The 24251-nt window shown below is 39.9% G+C and overlaps 2 long non-coding RNA genes across 3 annotated transcripts; both read left to right on the top strand.

The window, feature by feature from the left end:
• The first annotated feature begins 68 nt into the window (after window positions 1–68).
• Window positions 69–11223, top strand: LOC147754518 (uncharacterized). Of its 2 annotated transcripts, none has more exons than XR_015316642.1 (2): window positions 69–693; window positions 9219–11223. It is a non-coding gene; the product is annotated as an uncharacterized LOC147754518 (long non-coding RNA). The 2 variants fall into 2 exon arrangements; XR_015316643.1 differs by lacking the exon at window positions 9219–11223 and adding an exon at window positions 2965–3663.
• Window positions 11224–17790: 6567 nt separating this feature from the next.
• On the top strand, window positions 17791–24198 carry LOC147754517 (uncharacterized). The gene is made up of 3 exons (XR_015317571.1): window positions 17791–17955; window positions 22021–22303; window positions 23885–24198. It is a non-coding gene; the product is annotated as an uncharacterized LOC147754517 (long non-coding RNA).
• Window positions 24199–24251: the final 53 nt, after the last annotated feature.

Here is a 24251-nt window from a genome sequence, read left to right as displayed (position 1 = left end):
ACTGGTGGAATAGATTCGCCCAACAGATGGATACGGCTAGCCTTTTCCTTCCCGCTGCTGCTACGACCTTTGCAGTTATTGGTTGTTGTATATGTGCTTCCGTATACATAGTTAACTCGTATGTAGTGCGGCGTGGAGGGTCTCTCTCCGATTAGGTGAGGGCAAAAGTCGCATTGGGGTAGCTGGCCAGGTCGACAGGCCTCGGACCCATGAACATTTATCCCTTTCCACAACCGGTAAGATCAGTGGCAATGCAGCTACGGTACACACCAGCAGAACGAGCGCAACTGCCCAGCCAGCCGGTATACCCGTTAGCAAGCCCGAAACGAGAGTGTTGACATAACCAAAACACCTGAAGGATACAGGAGTCTAGTCACTGATGCTGGGTACTGAATCAGAATATTCGGATCGTTTTTAGGCGCGAATAGATTGACCAATGGAAATGTTTTGAGAGTTAACCTACCGCTGTTCGAAACTGCTCTGTTCCCTTCTGATAACGTCAATCCGTTTGCGTAATATGCACTTATTTGGCCTTCTGTTTGCCTTCTGGAATCAATCAGTGATCGCTGTCATGGCTCTTAAACTCAATAGATAAACGGACGAAGCTGACGAAAGCAATTACTGATCATTGAAATAGTAACGGAATTTAGCGCCAACGCATCCAGTTTATTATGAGAGTGGATCGTCACTCAGGTAAAATTTTCTACATCAACCATATGTAATATGCACACGCGCTGATAGTACTATAACTTAGAGTTTATTATCATGTAACGTCCACTGATTGATGATGTTTTCGAGTATGGTATCGAACCATATATAAATTAATTAATAACATCAATAGTAAACAGTTCAACATTAAAGAATATATTATAATTGATAAATATTCTATATACACCAATACGCATGGATAATGCGTGTCGTGTATCCGTGTTAGATACAGTTATTCGCTATATTATCCTGGGTTGGGTTTGATATAATCTATTATTCGACCCGTTCAAATGTTATTAGCTCTATATTAACTCAGAATGATAATGTGAAAATACGTAGATTAACTACAAAAAAAAAAATAGAACATACATAGCTACATTAACCATTTTTTAGGTACATATGTCAGGTCCGTGTACCGATATATCATAAGCAAAATATCTCTACAATGTTTAGACTATAATATTTGGGTAACGATACCGGGATGGCAGCCGTATTCGTTGCCTTGCCAAGCCACAGTTCTTAAGATTTACTAGCTATTTTCTACCAAATTAATTCATTTTTTGTTATCTATGCATTCAAATAATTTCTATTGTCGCCTTATTTCCTAGAATCCCACAAAAAATCAATCATGTTCTTCCAACGTACTCATTCTCCTTTCCCACGTTTGGCGATCAACGTCCCGTGATATCAAATTTAGGGGATCGAAACATAGTAAGCAATCTTTCGTACGTGCTATTTTGCACACGACAGAGGTAACGGGTTAGGAATCAATAATTTTTACGACGTTTCTAAAGTAAATATACAGAAATTTTCTTTAAACTTGACAGCAGTCAGGCCTGCGTACGACGTTTTTCCATTTAACATTTAAATAAAAAAAAAAAAGCCTCCTTCATTCGTCTTAGTAAGTGTAATAATAGGACGGAGAGCATTAAGGCCGCTGCCTTGGCGTTTATACGCTATAACTATATAAACAATTCCCACCTGAAAACAGCGAACGTGATCAGGGGCAAATTCAAAGTGGATATTTTCGATTTGAAGACATGCTGGATGTTGTATCTTTGTGGTATATGCGTAAATGTATCTGCATTTTTTTTTATTAGGTTTCGTAACAGCTTACATTTTTAGTGACTAAATAATTCTGTAGTAGTTAATTCTACTATTATAATCTAGTAGCTCGCCTCAGTCACATCGTTTATGCTTTGGCGCAGTCATTCTGTTACCCTGTATGTAATTTATTACGCCCAGCCCGCCAATCCCGCGCAATCTATAATTTGCCTTAGCGCACGTATCCTACTACACGACTTTGAAGGTTACCAATATAAATCTAACACATTTTGCTTTACACGTAAATGTGAAATCAAGCTCCGTTCTCTCTTTTTTTTTTTTTGTTTTTGGAGGTTTTGGAACCCTCTGAGTTTCTATCTGAAATTCTTGCCCTATTGCAGTTTATCATTTCTGCACCCCGTTGAAATATTGCTGTAGTAATATGGCTACGTGCTCCTCCTTTGCCCTCTTCTATTAATCCATTGCTCCACCTTTGTATCGACAAACCTTTTGGATTAGCAAGCATTTTGCTCGAAAGCCACCATGCTTCTTTTTCGCTCGCAAAATTTTCGGAAAAGGCCTGTCTTCTTTTTTCCGAAGCTCTAATGTTGCGCGCATTTTCTACAAAGTTCGAAGAAACAATAACTTTTTAATGTATTTTTTTTTTTCAAAAAAACGCTTTCCGCATGAATTACCTAAAGGAAGTCAAACTAATCTAAATGCGGCAAGCAACTATCAGTTAAAAATAATTTGATTAATCGGAGAAATGTCACACTCAGCGCATCCGAAAATGTTAGGAAACGAAATGTTACTCGCCTAGAAAAAAAATGTGCTTAATATGAGTAATTCAAAGGGAGACGCATACACGTTGACAGAAAGATAAAATCGAAAGATAAACTGAATCAATAGATCCGTAAAGCTGGATAATCACCCGATCATTGTACGGTCATGAAGAATTGCATTGATAAAACTCTGCTAGCCTACCGCGGCAGATAAAATTCAAGTTTTTTTATAACAAATTCTACCGTGGAGTGTGCAAAGTGTAGAAGTTTGTCAATCTGATTGGTTGGAGCTGATCTAAGACTAAGAGCTTCGTACAAGTCCATTTGAAGATATCGTTTAGCAGCTAATTAACATTTAAATAAAAATGTCGTCGGAATGCATCAAAATGTTCTACTCTTTATTGCAAGGTCCATTTTTAATATGATACAGGCCTGTCTGCCTGGTTGTCCGTCGAGGTGCGGGAATTAGCCGATGAGGAAAAAGGTCGGGGCTAAGAACTTCATGAATTTTGAGGACGCTGCTGCAAGCAGTGAACGAGCTCGTCATGACAGTGAACGAGAATGTCAAAGGAGACAGCAGGTTAATCTCCAGCCGATGTGGTCGTTGGTTGACGGAAGCCGGTTTTTTGGCCGATGCGATACCAGGGAACGTTTGCGTCTAAAATTAGTTCTGCTCTAAACTCTCAGTCCCGCTACCACAAAAGTATCTAGACGACGCGCGGTGCTTTGGCCGTAAAGAGTTTAAGGATGGCAAATACTAGCCAATAGGCCACTTGTTACGACGAATGACAGAACTCCAAAAAGAAAATGAATATTTAGTTCCGCTGACATCTAGCCGACCTGTGCTTGCTTGTGTGTGTATGACTTTTTCTGTGAGTAAAGAAATAATGACAGGATATGTTGTGAATATGTTCTGGTCTAGATAGGAGTTGTTTCAATGAAAAACCAATTTAACATGTTCTTCAAATGCTAACAACCTAGAAATTGTCCCACTTATTTATAAAGCTGTTAAATGCTGTCCTGATATTATAGCAGCCATTAAATTTGCGTTCATCGAAACTAATTTGAGACAATGATCATCAAAAGCGTTGTCAAGATGATAAACTAAAATAAACTAACGAGATCTGTTCGTAACTTTTATTATTTATATGTATATATTATGAATTTAACCGAAACGATATCAGTTTATTAGGAAAGTTCATGTTTGTCCATAGCCTGACTTGATAGAATTTGCTGTCTTTCACTGCTTGAGTACCATTTGTCTGACCAAACCACTCGCATGCCTGAAGCTTAAGTCCTATGCACCGAGCCATTGATGCTTTCCTTGAAGGTCACAAGAGATGACGTAGAATAAAACACTCATAGTCACGTCCCATATTAAGCGGATCCATATGATAAGTAGATTCTTTTCGACGGTGCGATGAGCCTAAGGATAAGCTCTATGTATGCAATATGGGGAGTTACAATATAGACCCGTAAAATATGTTACTTCAAAAACTAGTCCGACCGTTGCTAAGCGCTATTTCCTGTCATTCAGACGAGCAGCCTCGATTATAGGCTTGAGCCTAGGTATCCTCTTTGTTCAACTCGTTGGACGTTGAAGCTTCAACTTTTGCTAAGACTTCAGTGGCATTCGAGTTACGCGCTTCATAGTACTCAAATACCATACTGAGTGCTTGCTATTTTTCCTTTTCACCAACACCGGTAAGTACCTCAAAGTGATTGGTCGAATAGCTTTTCAAGGCGGAAAAGATTTTCTCCAAATAAATTTACGGGAAAAGTCCATTAAGGTAAGCGATAAGATTCAGTCTCTCTATTAGGCTGACGTTAAGAGCATGTAACTGTGTCAATCTGGCTTGCTTGCTCCCTTGTCAGGTGAACTGTTCAAGTGAGTCTGCTTCTGTGATTGCAACAGGCACATGTAGACATTGAGTTGTGTATTGTGCTATCCTACAGTACCTAATCAGAAGAGTCAGAGTGGGCAATATTAGGAGACTAAAGACCACATCGTCACGTTCTGTTCTAGGCCGCCCAACACGAACTTGGTCTGTTGGCCTACTAAATTTGTAATGGTCTGAGTTCGAACTCGAGGCGGGGCAACTTCATTCCGTACTAGGAGCCAGTCGTATGATGGAACGCCTAATGGCGGCACAGCACATAAAACGTGAAATGCTTAGTCTGTAATTGAAAAGATAGTGAGCTAAAGAGGGAACGATACCGTGTCTTCTATGTGTTTGTAGGCACCTGCTGAAATACCAGTTGTTCTAAAAATAGCATGGAGTCTTCGAATTTGGGGCCTTAAAAACATTAACTAAAAATGAACCAGTTGCCTATTTATGGACTCAGCTCTACCAAGCGGTATCGCATTGTCCTGATAGCTATTCAATCCCGGGAAGCTTCTTGAAAGGTAGCACATTCATACTATATTTAGGTCAAGAAGGCTTCTCATACCCAAGGTTGTTTCTTAGTAGTTCCTCGTTTTAACGTCAAATCAGCTTATACTGTTTGATATGCCAAACTATTTGGAATCTCTATTTTTGAGGCTATAAAAAATGTGTCTGGCCCCTCGTTTGAGAACCAAAAGCTTACCTATCCTGATAACAACAAATAAGTATATGTTAGGGAACAAGAATAAACACGATCATTTGTGTATACGAAGAGTTTTTGTAGCTGAATTTATCTGTTAATGGTCGTCCGAACCCCTAGTTCTTCGAGGAAATGAACTGTACGTGACAATAGAAGAAAAAAAATAATATTAAGCAGTGTAATTTATGACATCCGGCACAATCGTCATAATGAAACATTTGAATAGACTAGAGAGCTGTAAACTTTCTTTGATCGAGAAAATTAAGAGGGAAATTTGTATAAATTAAAATAGCTGACTCGCAGCTTTTAAAACATGTACTAATACTATTGTAAATATATTTTGTCTAAATCGATTTGCTTTTTTGGATATTGACAGAAACATATCTTCGTACTTAGCTAACGAAAATTCATCACTTCGTCTTAGAACTAGCTATAAAATTAAAAGCATACTTAGTTCTATAACGATGGTTAAATTGAAACATCTAAAATTGTCGTTATGGAACAGTACGTATAGACGGCGAGTGAGAACCGACGTTTATGCAGGACCGAAAATTAGATGATACACACGAATATCCTTATTCGTAATTTCTAGCAATTTTTCAGTATATGCAGTAGAGTTTCAAAAATAATACTAACAGAAAATAATCTCATTTTGTAATCAGTATTCGATTTTTTTTAAGCGATAGCATTTGTACCCTTATTTTGCTTCCATACTCCATCTCTCAAAATGAATGACTCCTTCCTGGTACTATTCATCCCCTTTTTTTTTTTTTTTTTTTGTTCATTTTTGTTTGCCGCTCATACGTCAATATGTTTGAGATTAATTTTTCATACATTATAGCAGATGGCAGACAAAAAAAAAACTGCCCTAGACACAAGGGAAAAGCCGGCCGAGCGTTTAAAGCGGAATTTCGTTCGGCTTTATACAAACATACCTCACAGGTACGCTTAAGACACATCCTATAGTGTACGCCAAAAGTCGCACCTGCAGGCACGTTTTAAGCGGACGTAATTGAAGAACTTTTAGCGAATAACAGGAAACCAAATAAAGCACATTTTATAAAACCCATTACATTATTGTTCAGCTAAGGACAAATGACATATGTGAAATTAAATTTAACTTATAGCAATTTTGAAACGAATCCAGGCCGCAGTAAACTCTGTGAGGTTATTCTCGCATCTATATAGAATAAGCTATATTTAACGAAGCGACTAATAGCAGTGAAGTAATGTCTAAAAAGCCACAAGCTCAAACAATCTATCTCTTCTTTCTTCACTCTTCGTTAACGTCATGGCAAATGGTTTTGCATATTGAATCCGTCTCCACTTTACCCTGCTGAACAGTATTATTTTACTATAAAACATAAAAAGTGCAGATACCATCGTTATGTGGGGCAACTCTATACAATATGCTTAGCTTAAACAAAGCCCACATACACAATCTGACATGTTTGCTAATCCTAATGGCTTTATTACTGTCTCCAGCGCATCTGGCTGAATAAGACTGGGTTTAAATGCAAAAGTTCACCTGCCCCATGATCTTTACACTCCATTGCCCTTTCTGTCACATTGGTGCCGGATGAACGTTCCTCTCTTACAAGCTTTTTTAACTCCCCACTCGCCTGTGATGTAGAAATCATTATCAGCGACTTTGCCGACGTTAAATTGAACCGGATTTCTAAGAAAAAAAGACTCTGTTTACTTTTTTTTTCAAGCTTCATAACTTCCTACCGGCACTAGTAGGTATAGAACGGCCGCTTGTGCGATGCAAGGACGGTCTTCTGTATGTCGCATCATGCCTACGTGCAGTTTGTACCTTGTTTTAGAATGTCGTGCCCCTTTAAGCTTAACAAATATTTCCTGAACAACAACATGCACTTTTGAGTCAGCGTCAGCGTAGGCGAAAGAGCCTACTAACTGGTATTGACAGACGTATGTCGCTTGAAATCGGTGTTCGATCTGGGTGGCACATATATATATGGACGATTACCATTGACAGCGTAGAATATAACGGAACGTGAAGAACGACTGCAATGAAAAGTTAGTGGCTTTTTTATGATCTTAACAGATAGCGAACCCTATCATGTACTCGGTCCTCTTTGAATCACGTAAAATAAAATACATAGAACAATTTTTTTTTTTTTATAATTGTGATTATGTAAACAAAATTATAAGAGGACTGGCTTATTAGCTAAACGAGATACTCTAGTGCGTGCAATTGGCGAGTAAAAAAGCTAGAGTATATATTACCAAACTGTTATAGCTAAGAGTCAGTTTTATAGAAGCAGAGTTTCCCACTACGATTGCCCTGTAGCTGTATGTCGTGTATAGCAAACTTCATTCGATTTTTCCTTATCCCGACGATTGCTGTCCACTTCCGGTCTGTGCAGCTTGTCACCTGCCAACCTATTTACCACCACCTTGAAAACACAGAGCCTCTAACTTCTACGAGTGAGAAGAAGGATTCGGAAATAAGCGGAAGGGTCATCAGCAACCAGCCACACCTTGACTATTTCTTTGTCCTGCCCTTAAAGGGCCCAGCTGGAAGAACGTCCCGGTACTGCACTTCGTCTGTGTCTGATGGGTGGTCCCCTGCTGATGCTGCTATTATCCAGCAACTTCCGGTTGATTTTGCTATCCTTGTCACTTGGTTCAGTTAGAATCAGTTCACTACGTAGAGCCTCTTCACATTCTTCACCTATACAAAAGCCTTTACCTTCTTCACCAGAAAAGTGCATGTACTATTACGTTTTATTGGTTGACACTGCTATTCGTTTCCTTTTCGCTTTCTTACAGAGTCATTATTGCTTGTGGCGTCAATGTAAGCTTGACATAGCGGTACATTGTGTTGCCAGTTCGTTGTCGTAGCACGAAACCTTTGTTTGCGACGTCAGCATGGCTTCGCGTTGGCCGCGAGCAGTATGGGAAACCGTTTGTATCCAGCTCTTATTGCAGTGAAATAGACCTCACTCGAGTTTCTGGTGCAACTTAACAGAGCCCTGTCTTGTTTAGTCATCCGTTGCAGTGTCTGCACGGGCAAAATTCTTTCGCCAAGAGAGAAAGAAGGATAAACAAGAAGAAAACAAGCAAGGGAAAGAGACCAAAAAAACTTAGGACTTCTTTCTCCGTAATTTCCGAAGCAGCACTTCAGGTGGCAGCGGCGGTAGTACTTCGTCAGACCTAACGAGAACAGACGAGTCGAAAAAATCGCGTGCGTCGATGACCGCTTGTTTGTGTCGCCATAGTCGCCTCCGCCTATGATTAATGGGCAGTGTACAATGTCGACAAAGGAACTGCTGAGAATGAAAAAAATAACGGACTAAGTTATCGAACAAAGCTGTTGCGTTTGTTGATTATCGAAGCTGTTACTCACTAAACCAAAGACCCATCATGGTGGTCTGAATCAGACGAAGGAGAGCTGGTCGGTGCGTTGAGGACACAACAACATTTATAGCAAGATAAGCAATATTACCATTTACGCCTTATTAGTTCCTACGTTGCACCGACATATCCTGGCGTACACTAGAGCTGCCAATTGTCACAGAAAAAAACAAGTCAATATATATCGGATACTGAACCGTCCAGTAGTAATAATATAAACATATTAAAAAAAATCGCAAGTAGAGGATCATATTCACTTACTTAATACATGCTGAAGGTCACATCGCCCACCACTATAGTACGGAATTGAGGAAAACAGGCAGATCTTGATGACTTGAGATCTTGGTCAGTTCCGCAGTTTTCGTTGCTTTAGGCTCAAATGATTATTTCCGCCAACGTAGTTCTAGTCTTTAGGGCCTTTTCGTTTTTGAATTTTGGCGCGGTCGCTAGGTTTTCCCTGGGCCTTGTCAGAGTCGTTTCTTTGGCTGTCCCCCAAAATTTCCTTGATAGCTACACCTAACCACTTCCGCGAACCTTGCGTGCCTATCACCATCCGTTTCTCCTTTTTTGCGATGAGAACTTCCTCAGAAAGTATTTTGTTCGCCTCTGTTTTTTCCATTGCATACAATGATGCCCTCGTCGAGCCGCAAAGCATTCTTTTTCTAACTCTGGCCTTTTCTTTCACTCTCTTTTTTCGGTATTGGCGTCGTATACGAGAGCGCTCATTCTTCTTGCCGGCATCGTTTGCTTCAGCAGATACCTCAAACCAACCCACTCGTCGCCGGAACTAGAAAACTAGTTTTTCCCTTCTTAGTACCGAGAACGAGCGTACGCCCAATTAGTAGACAGCAGTCAGCTGACAACGTCCCACCAAGCCCCACTACTAGCTGTATCTGCAACAGGCATACAACAGTGGCAAAATCAGTAGTAACTTAGGGAGGAGGTTACCACAAGTTTTAGGGCATTTCAGGACATTCGAGGGTACCAGCTTCAGGCACAGATGGCCGCGAAGAAACTCGGCATCGAAAATTGCAAAAAAAGACTGCTGATGTAAGCTCCTGTAGATAACAAGCTGCCGGACTAGTGAAATAGCTGTCGCGCCTCGCGTTGTTGGTGTTTAGCTCTGCCCTTTCTTGACACCCCCCCCCCGCTCTCACCACCCTCCTGCGTACCAGCTTCATCAAAGAGGAAATGGAAGATGTAGCAACAATAGTAACAGTAGCAATAACGCATAGAGTTAGAACCTAGCATGCTTCTAGGGCTAAGAAGAAATTATGTTGTATCTTATCTTACCTTACTATGTCTTGAAACTGAACTGCATATCCCCACCAACTGTCGCCCACCCTCCTACGTTTTCTTCCTTCACAACAGGTAGTTGTTGTCAATGGCTTGTCCTGTTTTCGCTGTTATGGTGCTGTACCTAAAACGATACCAGCCAATGTCGTAAGGGGTAAAAGAGACGGCCCGCAAACTCAATCGAAGTGAAGCTAAGGAAAATGCAAACAAGAAAGAACAACGTATTGACACTCAGATGACGATTTAGTACGTATACCAAAAGATATTTTACACGCGTTGTTGCGGTGGTCGCCGTCTACTAGCTGAAACGAGAAGTTCTACTGAAGAGATTTGAATGTCTTACGATTAATACTTGATAAAGGCCTCTACACCAGTCAATATCGATTCCAAGCTTTTTTTCAGCGAACTCTCGTACTTTTCTTTTACATAAACTACAGCGAAGTAATTAATAATCGAATAACTGTATTGCTTCTTCTACTCTACTTCCTTCACCTACAAAAATTTCTGTTTCTAGTAAAAATTTGTCTAGCTTCGTACAAGCTTTTCAAACTCATTTTATATATGCTTCTGCATACTGTAGCTTTATAGGTTGTTCTTACGGTAACCTCTCGCCCTATATAACAGCCCCTCTTGATAACGTATCGCACTAAGTTGATCCATATCTAATTCTAGCCCAAAATGCCCACTCGGTGTAAAATCTATGAATAATTCTACAATTTTCAAATTGATTGTGGTAGTTAAGAACGCTGTTTGGATCATGTTTGGCCTGCCTAAAGCATCTATAATAACTAAAAGAAGAACTTCCAGGATAGCTGAGGAGTCCATCATTAAGAGAAAATTGTCAAATGACCACTATCATATTATCTATTCTGATATTTGATTGCAGCTTGTACATATTAATTTTTGTTACTATTTCGCCCATGTATTTCGCTAGGATATAGATTGAGTAATGATCTTTTCGCTCTAGAACAAAAAAATTATATAACATCCTAATATTGTATTGTTACTTGCGGTGCTCAAATGCGTGAGCAAAAAATGAAGGTCTATGGAGAAGCAGATGAAATAATGGCAAGCAGGTGATGTTGAACCGGGCCAGACATAGATAAACGGAAGTATTCTCCACAGTAAAAAGGTTTCTTGTAAAATAAATCAGGCGAAGTAAGGCCTAGCTTCGAAAAGGTTAATATAAAGTAAGGCTCAATCGAATAATTGAATACATACACATACAATGTAACAGTGGAAAATAGTTGTTGAAACACGAAAAACACAAATACGTGCGTGCTACGCAGGATGTACTGAGTTTGTCTCATTATCAAACAGTCAATTGATCTACCTGTTCACTATATATATATTGCCGAATTTGCAAGTCGAACGATTTATTCTGTCTATTGATTAAACGAGATGAAAATTTAGCCGGTTTAAACTATATCATCGAATTTTTTTTCATTTCATTTTTTTGAAATCAATTTATTTTAGAAGCTGGTGGATATTTTTGTTTGATGGTACCATATTGAGAAGTACACTCAAAGCACCGTAGCGTAAAACTGTTGAGAGTCGATAAGTTTTCCTTACCTAATTAAAATATAAATAAACCCGTTAAATAACGGTGTTAGTCTGCCCTGTCCTTGGCTAGATCCTAGGGACCAATTTCAAATACATTACGAATAGGTTGTGGGATAAAACTCACGCTACTCCAATCTACGTGGTGAGCTGAAAATCAATAGAGCTTTGTTCCAAACTAATTATTTTAAAAATTTGTAGGTTTTAGCTGAAAGACGATTTAGAGGGTTCGGCGCCCTATCTAACGAACTACCGAGGCAGCTATTTGAACACGATCGAAATTTACGAAGTATTCATCAAGATGCAATACTAAAAAAGGATTTTAAAAAATTATAATGTTGCATTAGATTTTTAAACACATTTCCTAATGAAAAGTACTGCCCATAATATCATGCAGTAGTATATTGCCGCCTATTAGTGATGCTCATGTTAGAGTGTTATACGCTACAAATTCCAATATATTTCTGTGTAAACATGCGGAATATTTTAACATGTTAAGCAGATACGCACGCCATCCATATTCATGAGCCAGCTGCGTGAAAAGGTGGTAAACATAATCTTGGGTCGCATCCACTACAATTATTTCGGTATGGGTATAGCTATAACTGGCCGGGTTAAATGTCGTTTCGTCGGTAATGACTGAAAAATACAAAGCGAGAACGCTTATTATGACTGCTTTCCTTAACGTCAGTTGTCTTCTAGAACTCGGCAATTATTCAGGTACGTTAGCATGAGTTCTCCGAGCAAAGAGCCATACAGCCTTTCTCCCCCCCCCCCCCGACGAGCCGGAGAAGAGCCCAAGATAGTGATGCCTCGTTAGTGATGACGATGATGAAGTATCTGTCGTGATTCGGACAGGCACTCGTGATACTGCGATTTGCCATCCCCCCACCGCTCCCGCTTGAGCCACTATGGACACTGGATGCAAATGATGTACAAAATATGCCATTGCTTCCGAAGGGAGGAAGCAAGTTACCTTAGATATTCAGCCGCTGGGTCATCTTTCTAGTCGTCGTCACGATGTAAATGGCCTAGGAAAAAACCTAGCATGCCAACCTCAACCTAAGTGTACCGTTAGGATGGCCTTTGAGATTGCTGCATAAATTCGAACTGTTGATATAGAACAAGTCGCGCCTGTTGCAGAACGCCAATAACATGGATGTATTGGGTTAGTTAATAAGTAACTTAGTTAACAAGGACGAAAAACTCCTTAAAGGCAGGTGTTTCAAATCGACCAGGAGTACATTTCCCACACGTTCTGTGCTGTGTATTTCGCTCAGGCCAAGACGCTGCCGAAACAGCTCGGAACATTTGTCTTGTGAAGTACAGCGGCACTATCGTAGAAAGGGTTGTTTGCCAAGTCGGAAAGCAGTATCCGAGAATTAGTTATTTTAATGACGACCATTTGAAAGCGCTATTGATAAATGACGTTTAACAAACAATTTCAAGGAAGTTCGTCAAAGAACCGGTTGTAGCCACAAGATCGTCATTAATCAGATCAACTATTTTGGTTTTACGTAGGAGCTGAGAACTCTCTGAACCTAACAAGAAATCGTGACCTATGGTTACGTTTCACCATATCGTCCGGGATCGAACGTCTCCCGGTCATAGTGACCAACTTTTGCACGAAATTGTCACGGGTAATAAAAAGTAGCGTCTATACGTCAACATGGAAAATGTATACAGTGTTGAACAGGTCATAACTGTCTGATTGTTGTTTCTTGTTTAAAATAAATAAATTTAAAATAATAATGGAATATTAACTTTTACATTAATAATGTTTGTTTTGAAATGCAAAAAAAAAGATTATATCTCGATTTAAAAAAAGCAATCGAATCGTTCAGGGTGCTTATAGCCAATGTGTCCGAAAACAAGAGACCTCAACGAACTTTGCCCGCTAAAGCACTACTGAAAAATTATAGCAGCAGCAAATCAAGCGTCGCATTTTATAGGACTACAAATGAAAAAGGTGCATTGCGGTGATGATGATCCGAACCTCCCAAAAAACGACTCGTATTTGAAGAAATGTAGACATCTTTCGGAAACGATTGTTTGAAGCGCTGAAGTTACAGCCGAATTAAGTGGTACCACTAGCTAATATAATTGCACTAACCGGGCAATTGTTAATTCATGCTATGTTATGCAAGAGCATTGAGCTTATTAGAAGTGGAAAACTACAGTGTAGCTGGGCATCCATTTCAAAAAATTATTTTTTTTTTCAAAGCAAAAAAATGTTTTTGCTTTGACAGTGACGGGTGTTAAATACTTGATAAAAGAATCTATTCTGGCATTTGTTTTACCACGCATTCGAGAGGACTTAGGCAACAATTGCAAATATAATCTCCAACAGGACAGAACGCCTATTCGTTATTATCGTGATGAAAGAGCGTGTATCGACGAAGACCTACCAAATAGATGTGCTGAAGGCTGAGGTTTCATAGAACACCCTGCCGTTTCTCAGAGCTGATACCGTTCTTGTTCTGAGAACGTTCTTGTGGAGATACTTTAAAGTAAAAATTTACACTAGATAACCCAATGACACAGGGGAATTTTAAAGCCGCAATTAAGCACGAATGTCTAGTGAAACGAAATAAAACAACATTTCGAAGCAGAGCATTGGCGAGAATGATAATAGCTTTAAGTATCTGCGCTAATTAAAAACTAAATCTGCGATCGATAATTCTTAAATTATTTTATAATAGTCTAGACATTAATTATATGTAATTAAGAACTTATAATCATTCAAAGCATGTATCGATAATAATGGAATGTTTCACCCAACAAAAACAGCGTTTTACTCGAATTTTAACAACGGCGAATCACTAGATCCCGCCAGAAGTGTTTGAGACCTAATTTTTTGAGATATTCACTATCAAATGTATTGCTACGAGGTGAATTCGCCGCTATTGGAAAGAGGTAAAATTAGTGCAAACAACGATCCATTAGAGCTCGGTCACAGTAGCCTCAACGATGCACGCCATATGTTATCTGGTATGGCTGTGGTGAACGATTGATTTGCTATGTCTAGCGGGTAAATAGACTCGTTTACTAGCTGAGATTGACAACAGTAGGCCTTATAGAGATCCTCGTTGACTGCCTTACTTTCCACAAGCATCTCCTATTGTATTAGACCTCTCCGAACCCAGCAAATCAAAAATCATGGTCTCTTGAATATTTATCTGATTTGAGCCCAGGGTTAGGCGAATCTTTCAGCGCTTTTTTTTTTAACTTTTCTGCTTCGCATCGACGTGGATGCATCGCTGGCATGGGTAAAACTATGTTATTAGCTGTCTCTAGATGTTTCTAGACGTTTTCCTCACGTAGTTCATGGGACATCTCAATTGCTAATGTGTGAATAGATTCAATGGTAGCCCTCCCCGACCTCAGATGGGTAGCCAGAGCGAGGAGTATTTTCCAGCACCGAAATAGCATTATTGGATCTTGCAAACCATCTTTGCTATAACGAGGTTGTACGATTATCCTTTTGCTGTTATTAGCCGTAGTGAGGACACACTGGCACCAACAAAATGCGATTTATTTAGGCGATACTGTTGCTACATAGCACTGACGATCGAAGTTCGAACAAATATTAGTACACGTTCAGTACATGCTACATATGTTGAAATGAGCGCTCTCGGCGCCCTATACAGCCTTAATAAACGCTGCTGCGTGTTTATTACGTCAATGTGTACATATACTCCATGCCGACTCCAAAAACCAGATCTATATATATACCTTCATATATACATCTATCGGAGCTGACGAGTAACGCTCAATTCTAAGCTTTAGTTTCGTTTATATTGCCATTACTTCATGTGCTATAACAATTACAGGCACACATTTAAAGCACATCTAAACGACATTACTGCTCATTGACTATTCTCGGCGTTTATCACTAGTAATTGTGAAACACCTATCCATGTTCAGAGAAAGTCAGAAAGCTTCAACACGTTGATGCTGAATCGCTGCTAGGAACTTAGCACATCTTAGTTGGTAGCCATTAAAGTTTCAAACCCGCCTCGTCCACATGTTTGAACTAACAAGACATAATCAGTGTGCTAAACCGCTAAGTTGCCCAAGTTAAGAAGAGAAAACAGCTGTGTCTATTGGAGGATAACTTAATAAACATACAAATGCAACAATAAAAATAAAGTGCAAAGACACCGAAACGTTTAGATAATGAGTCGTAAATTTAAATGTAATTACGCTGTCTCGTAAGCAAGCAGAGAATGAAGGGAACACATAATTTATATACATTTGAGGCTGAAATTAATAATTGATCTTATGGCGATCATGCGAAGATTCGAGAATATACGTTAGTTTTGAGCCGTACAGGTTTTTAAGGAATAACTATATTGAATCATAAAGCTCCTACGATCTTCACTTTATATATAATGCATATGTAGCATAGATACTAGAATGAATCACTTTCGTTATGTTATCCATAAGAATGCTAGATTTTGCCCATTTTCGCATTTTTGGAAAGTGTAGAACCCTTCTACCCAGAACCCACCTATATACTCAGTCTTAATGCAAGCCGGCCCACTGTTTCAGGCGGTCGCACCGTTACGACAAAATGTGAAAAAATTCAAAACAAGGGATTGGACCTTACAAGAGAAACTTTTGGTACCTTGCTATGACAGGGGCAAGAGCAACTAAAAATATATTTTCAAACCCGAAATGCAATTTTTACCCACGCTTTCTAGGTTGTAGGTTTGCATCAACGACAACTGGCGCCAGAAAGGCAAGGGTTCGTCGCCGAACACGTCCGCTGTTCATCTTGCACCAGGTTTCGGTATCAATGTCAACACTGCGTCAGATGCCCCTGTCCTACAGATTCTGTCTGCTGTTCTGAAACTGTCGCTCGCCACTACTTGTTACTGAAGCGACGGTATCGTCAATTGTTTACTGTTAATGCAGAAGGAAGTGTGGTACTTTGTGTGCGAAAGGCAGGGAGGGAGAGAGTACATATAGGTTTGTCCCTCTTTGGTTGTCGTCACAATGCATTATCTGTCACCCTTCCATAGTATTCGTGTTAACATGAGCTGTTTATGAGATGAAAAAAAAGTAAGCGGAAGAGAGACCGTGCACGGATGTTGGGCTGATCTAAAGTAAACGTTCAATCTGATTTCGCCCATTTGTTCCGAGTCGCTCAGAATTCTCCTTGCGCCGATTTCTCTCCGACCGTTTTTCGTCTGATGGTTCGGGATATTTTTGTACGTGTGCATAACAAATATATCATATAGTTATGTTCATCTGGATATGTTTGATTCTTTCCTCAACTACGACATGTCTATTCTCCACTCGACTTTACTCGATGGTAAGAAGCTGTTGTACGGATTCAAATACGCGTTACGAATCCTTGCGCATATCTTAGAGATTTTGAATGAATTCAATAGATGAAACCATGATGTCGGACAGCTGACATTGGTATACGCTACTCGACTTGTGAGAAACTTTCACGTCGTTGATTTAAGAGTGCTTTTTGAAACGATCGCAATACACTTCGCCGTTCCGCTGACTGATTTTCGACGCCGTACAATGCGCCAGAACAACACAGTTTTCAGCGATCTGTTTGTTTCTTTGGCTACCGCTCCATTAATGCGCCGAACCTGCTGAAGCGCATGGGCCTACTTGGTACTTGGCTATCCACGGAGGTGGTAAGAGGCATGCGGCGGTTGCAACCTTCTATCATCGCCTTGCCCTCCGTTCAGGCCACGCCTTGTCTTCCAGGGGCCGCTCGGCCCCGGAAATCTTCGCGATTATGCGATACGTCTTACTTAGTGCGGCCCATTTCTGTTTCACTCGATGCTTTTTTTTCTCTCGTTTGGGCCCCAATGGCGGATGGCGGACTGGGAAGCGCTGGGCAGGTTACTGACCAGTGATTTTTAAATGACGAACAAGATACATTTTTGCTGGAGAGACATTCTGATTTCACTTCTGAATCGCATCTTGCAATAGTTAGGTACAAAAGTATGGGGCATTCCACAGCTGCGAAAATCGTATTAATCATCGCCTGCCATCTTCTTTTTAAGCTGGCATCGTCTGCGGAGGCTAACGAGTGCATAGCAGACGACAGCGAAGGGATTTAGGCCCACATGCTTGAGCTTGTGGCCTTGTTGACCGACAAAAGTCATCAGTGCGGACCAACTTGCCGGGTGTCGCGACAACGCTTCCTTTTCAAGAACGACAATTGTCAATAAGGCCGATTTATAATATATAAGTAATATGTAATAATACGAGACTTATGTGATTTCGTATGGCTTACTTACCCTTAATTACAGTTAAAACGCTACGCCTAGAAAAACCTCTTACTGAAACCGTTAATGACATATGCTATTGTAATTTTTTCCTAGCATCTAAATATGATGTCAGTAATCTATGTGACTCTGAGACTTGCAGTTTTTTCAATAGGCATGAAATTTTTACTGTTTGGCGGTAAGATACGCTTCGAGTTTACTGCTTAGTGCACAGACCACCGCTGTGGTCGGTCACCGCAATCTCGGCCGCTGCCAATCTCCTGGAAATCGCCACAAGACGCTGCAAGTTCAATCAGCTGCGCTACGCACTGGAACCTTCGAGTTATCAACACATATACGTATGGAACTCTTTGCCATTCTATATGCTATTACATAGAAAATCACAAAGTCGATCGCTCGGTCTTATTGTTGTCGTTGCTGCTGTAAATGCCCCTGTTGTTACATGAAACTGTTATTTAATTCGTAGCTGATCTAAACGGAAGCTTTTGTGTTTGAATTAAGTTTCGCATATCGGCACTTTGAAAAATGCATTTGTATAGTAACGATTTTTTTTAATATATACGCGCACAAAAATTTGCACCAAGCACTAAGGGGCTAAAAAATATCTAAATGTAGTATTTATAATTAGCAACGTGAGTCTGACGAAATACATAGGGTTTGCTTTCGTGCCGAGTACAATTTATTTCTAGGACAATGCAATCCATACGGGGCTGTATATTAGATCACACATATACAACAGGCTAGAAAGATCGATGAAAATATTTTCGAAATTATAAATATATAGAGAAATAACAATAGTCATAAGTTTTCTTAACCGTTATACAGATAACTTTCTAACAGCTGTGTTTCAATCGAAGCTTCGTTATATCATTCTTCCCCTTTAATAATTTCGGATCGGTCGAATTTAGCACGCAACTTACCGAACATTGTTTGCCAATGATCGGATGCATGTGTCAAAGGCATTCTAGACAAACCGTTCTTTCTGCAGTGCTGACGTGTATACGTCAAAGCTGCGTATATTCTGAGGTACGTGGGATCTGTGAATAAGCAAGACGGCATAAAATGCTTTCTCTACCCCATTAAAATAACCTACCAACAAACCTTGATGTCGAAGTAATTTCAGGAAGCTTAAGAGGTCTATTCTTTGGTCTATCTGCAAACCGTAATATTGTCCACTACGCTCCTTTGGTTCACGCAGTTTATCTCGAAGCGTAAAGTAAGACGATGGGTAGTAGCCTTCTCCACGCCATAATCAGACCATGATTACAGTTAGACGTCTTCAGTGAACGTTCAGTGTCTCTGCAGTGGGTCCTGTTTTGTTTACAGCTCCTTTCAACTATCACGATTCCTGCTTAGTAACAACCCTGCAATGCTGCATATTTAACCCCAGGCTAATCTGCGTTATTAATTGATAAATTGGAAAATGACATTAGCCCTATTTCATTATAGAATTATTATAATGACATAGTTTTAGTATCATGTTTTTGGTGCGTCACAAAGCCGATTCTGCCTACGAATTCCACCCACTTCGAAATTCTCCGCTGATTTAATATGCAACAATTAGTTGAGTATCAAGTGGTTCTGTTACTGCAGGCTTCCCAGCGATGCTCAGAGGCACCGGGGGCAACCCCGTGAAGTCTGTTCGCCACCGGGGGTGTGGTTGCATCATACGTACGTATCGTTAAGAAAAACTTACGTTTTTTTTTCATTAGCACACTAAATCTCGTTACGTATGGTACTGCAGAGCTGACGGGCCCCACACATATCGATGACCCATAAACTACCTTATTAAATTAATCCCTGTGGTTTAAGTAGAGATGCTCGTTTATACGCGTATGCCCTCCTGCTCTATTGACACAATATTTATCAAAAAATGTTATGAATTGAATAATGAACATGTCTGTTCCCGTTTGCGACAAAAAGACGCCTTAATCCCCTACGGGATTCTTGGGAACGTTGATTTGATCAAGGTTTATTCCGCACGAATATACATGCACACTGCATAATACATTATTCATACTGGGTCGTCTCATACTCAATTATGTTCTTTCGGTAAAAAGGCTGAGATTATGGGCTTTGCATACCAGTCAGCATCTATGCGAAGACCCGAGAATGAGTAACGTAATATGAATTTATGGCGATGTGTAGGCTGATCTGGTCATCGAAGGCTTGGAAACTGCGTTGACAAACCTGACTCGGTGGCATTATGTCTTCGGTAACAGAGCAAAATTGCATGACTACTTGCCACTTTTTTTCCGATACGAACTAAAACCTTGTGATGAGCTTGTAGAGCACGACATTGTACAGGACAATATGTACCGCATACTCTCAAGAGCTCCTTGTCTAACGTAATTATTGGTACGCTAACGGGTCACGACTAATTGACGAAGATGTTTCGTAGTTCATACTAGTTTGGAAGTTATCAAATGTGATGAAGTTAGCATCTGTTGAGAAGATCGCGTACACATATTCAAATCGGCCGCAGCTGATGCTGTATTTCATTCAATCTATCCCATGTCGTTGTTTTCGATTGAATTAAGTATTCTATGTAGTATAATGAGTCTAATCGGCCCGCGTAGTATGTAGTTGTTGGATCATGAAAGGACGATTATCTATATCATAGAAGAACCGGATGGTCTCATTGAAATCAATACGAATAGCAACTAGTAGGTCTGAGTTTTACAGAATAGCGCAGCGTTGGGCATCGCATGACCTAATATGGCTCATAAATTCGAATTAGACAAAGTAAAGCTTGGGATCTCGCAACCTATCCTCACACGAAAGTTGGAACAAGAGCCTTGAAAACAGTATAATGATTATATGGATGTCTTGTATCATCTATTCCCAACTGCTATGACAATCGCGATCCAGGTTAGGAAATCCCAACAGTCTCGTGGTACCGTTCAGTTGAAACATGTTATATTCGTTTTTACCTCATTTTCTGACGCAACGCTAACACGGTTTCACAGCTAAAACTGAAAGCTTTATTTGAAAGTTGAGTTGTTCCGCTATTTTGCAAAGGATCTGCTGGTCATCACCAGTCATAAACTCTTGGAGCAGCAGCATCGTTGAAATCCGGACTATGGCTGACAAAAATACTGGCCATTTATATTGTTCATCCACGATAACAGGCTAAGTCTATACCGATTTTCAATTATTTTTACTTTCTTTAATTGTATTCTGCTTTTGTTGCAAAGCTACTTGGAGATTTTGTTTCGGTTTTCTTTAAAAAGATTAATGAACGACGGTTTTTTAAACGAACGCTTTTTTCTGATCCTCTATTGTTCTGATGGGACGTCATCCCAAGGATTACCGTTCTCCAATGTGGTCGAAGATGATTGCAAAAAGCAATTTCATTCAAGTGCTCCATTTTGTGTACCTGCAAAGTGCCCTGCGTGAAGAAGAGCTACGTCGATGATTTTACGTTTTCCAAGAGGCTAAGCAACCTGGGTATACTTAGCGAATGCCATTTCTACTTTCAGGAACGCTTTCAACGCTCCTTGAAATTGCACCGAAGCATCACTAATCACATAATGTATTAAGCTATTTTTGTACTATAATAATTTCTTACGAAAGGGTCGTGTTCGGGTTAGCGTCTACGAAGTGTCGAGATTAATAACGATAGCTACTTAGGAATGGCCTCCTAATGCAGTTTTTAGAAGTCGAGTTCCACCTATATATATTGGGCTTACCACCGAATCGAAATGGGCAGAATAGCAGACGACCTATCATCAAAATAGATATTGACGCCTTGAGCAACTGTCGGGCTGGACACATACAAATGGGTTGACCATTCGCACTTCAACACCGTACCCCTGTTGGTAAACAATGGGAACAAAAGAGTATACATATATACATACATATATATATAAGAGAAAAACCATCTATATTTTGGTCAACGAGGTTTCCATCAACCAAGAAGTTATTGACGACAATTAATTGAAGACTTTTAATTTTTTTTTTTAATTGAAGACAAACCATTTTTCGTTTGAATACATGTACCATCTTCATTTCACGAACATCCCAAACTTTAAGCCAAGCTTAAAATAATAATATTAACATTTTTTTTTGGTAATATTTATTGGTAATATTAAAAATACCAGTTGTCCCTTTAGTAGCATTCTAAAAGCATACTGTTCAATCAAATGATAATACAATTGGCCTTTATCAAGAGTGTTTGTGCTGCAAAGTGTTTCTGGCCAAAGCAATGAAAAAATAAAGCCGCAGGTTGCTCTAAATAGTGCATACGGCGTCGAAACGGTAGTCTTCACAAGACACAGGCGCCAGATACGCTATTACTATAGTTTATTGATCCACATTAAAAAAAAAAGCTTTAAGCGGTTCGTTTAGTCAATTGGATCTTTTAAGTGATGACCTTTGATCCCCGTTGCTGACTTCAACAGGTAAACGCGCCTGAACGAGACGAAGCTGCCGTTTAAAATGGAGTCTGTTTGGTGAAACTGGATCCCTTAGGTGTACTCTCATGTAGTGGGTTGCCCCAGTATGTCTCCTATCCTAGCCTTTGCACTATCCGTCGAGACGAACAAGGCAAACCAAGTAACCGCTCCTGGATTCAGAACTTCTGCTCTGGCTGGCGTCTGATTCATGAAAAAGGAGATGAGCTTACAAATAAATGACTACCGAATTGAAGCTTGGTCCTGCAGATAATGAAATAAGAATCGCTGAGTAAGTTTTACAAAATATATATTATTATCAACAAAGATAGACTAGCAGTATCCGCTTTTTGGATCTGTTCGGTAATAACCCGACTCTATAGCATAAAATGATTTTATAGTATAATAAGCTAAAATTTTGTTCATTTGCTAAATTCTTTTTCCAGCAATGGTTAGCAATTTCGTAGACAACTTCACTGTCTCAGAGACATTACGACCCCGGTAGACAAAGCACGGGAATGCAAGAATGCATTTCATATCAGCGCTAAGATGACGCCATCCAAAAATAACCTTTGCAGATGTGTCTTTGATAGTGTTTCTACTTAACAATAGATTTGCCTCAATGGTCGACGTGACCACTAAATAAGATCTCACAACGTTTTTTCACAAGCTAACGATAGGCCGTTTGGTTTCTTAGAAATTTAGGATAATATTATTATCTTTCGTGGGTTCCGAACGGAGCATTTTTGTTACTTGTTCGTTAGTACTGTCGATTGCAACCATTGACAGGATTTCGCTTAACCCGATAGCATAAATCCTTTGCTGAAATTGTCCCGGCAAAACAAGCTGCTCATAAAGAAGGAACACCCCAAGCCTTCATTTTACCTGGCGACGTGAAGGGTGACAGCTGGATTCGTCGTGGTTTTTCATGACGTACACGCATCCACTAATCACTATTAGCGCCTGGATGACCATTTGAGGGGCCTGCTCCGTGCCATAGTTTTAAAGATATTAAAAATGCTACAATTGCACAACGTTCCTTATATGCATTAGCAGTCACTTTCAAGACTTTGTTTCCCTTCGCTTTTTGGCGGAACGCTGGGTTAGAGGGGTATGGACACTCAGAGTTTAGTACCATGCCCTATAGTTGAAAACAAACATACAGACACACACACAAGCAGGCACTGACACGCATTCGTGCATCCAAGTACGGTAGCAAGAACTTTGCTAAAAGTTCTTGCTGCCGTACTTTTTTTACCTGAGGAAAGCGGCCATGTTGAAAGAAGCTCCAGGTGTTATCTGCAGGTCGAAAACGACAGTCCAGTGAAAAACGTTGTTTAAATACGCCTCATTTTATGGCGAATTATCTTGTTAGAGTTTTTAGAAGCTTCTTCTTGTTTTTTATTCGCGAAGTATTTGTAATTGACAGAATGTACAGAAACAGCTGTTGATTGTACTCGTATTAGGCTGGCACTGACCGGTGTAGTTGCTCTGTAAAGATGCGCTCTGCATAGAAATGTGCGCTATAATAAGTTTGCTCTTTTATCTTTAACTTAAGACGTACTTGAAAACGGATGAGTTATTTTCCGTATTCGAACTAAACTCTAACCATAAACCACCGTATTTTCGTGACGTGTAACCGACTCAAGGCGGAATCAACTATAAATATACAGTATTATTTGACAAGGTTCCATGCGTGCTATCTCTAGGCTTGTTCTAGACTACAGAGAGTTAAATGCTACCCCGATAAATAAATTTAGATAAGAGCAAGCTGTCACATTGAAATAGACTCAGCTTTGAGATATAAGGGTTTGGTGCGGATGTTGATGATCGAACAATAGCTCAACATGCGGTTTTTGTCTACGGTTTACAGAAGTATCTTATCGCTGGCTTCAACTTCCAAAACTGCCATAGGCGATAGGACGGCGATGTTCACTGTTTCATGCAACGATCCGTCAATAAATCGGTCACTGAGTCATTACACAAGAAGATTGTCCTAATCTTCGAGTATTCGGCGAAAAAAAAAACTGCAGTGCTGACTCTTAGGAGGTGACTAAGCCCTTTCACGAGGTTCCTGGCTGGAACTGAAGAGTGTGATGTCAATGCCTAAACGGAAAGTCTAAAAATTAGCAGGATAGCGGACTTCTGTGACGTTTGTAGCCTACGTACGTAGCACACTGCTGTTTTTTGAGAATCCAATTGGATGAATAAATGTTTTTCTTTGAAAATATTTCTGTGGC

The sequence above is a fragment of the Varroa destructor genome, unplaced genomic scaffold (assembly GCF_002443255.2).
Source record: "Varroa destructor unplaced genomic scaffold, Vdes_3.0 BEIS01000007.1, whole genome shotgun sequence".
Taxonomy (NCBI): Eukaryota; Metazoa; Arthropoda; class Arachnida; order Mesostigmata; family Varroidae; genus Varroa; species Varroa destructor.
The sequence above is the reverse complement of the archived record's forward strand: the minus strand, read 5'-3'. Positions and strand labels throughout refer to the sequence as shown.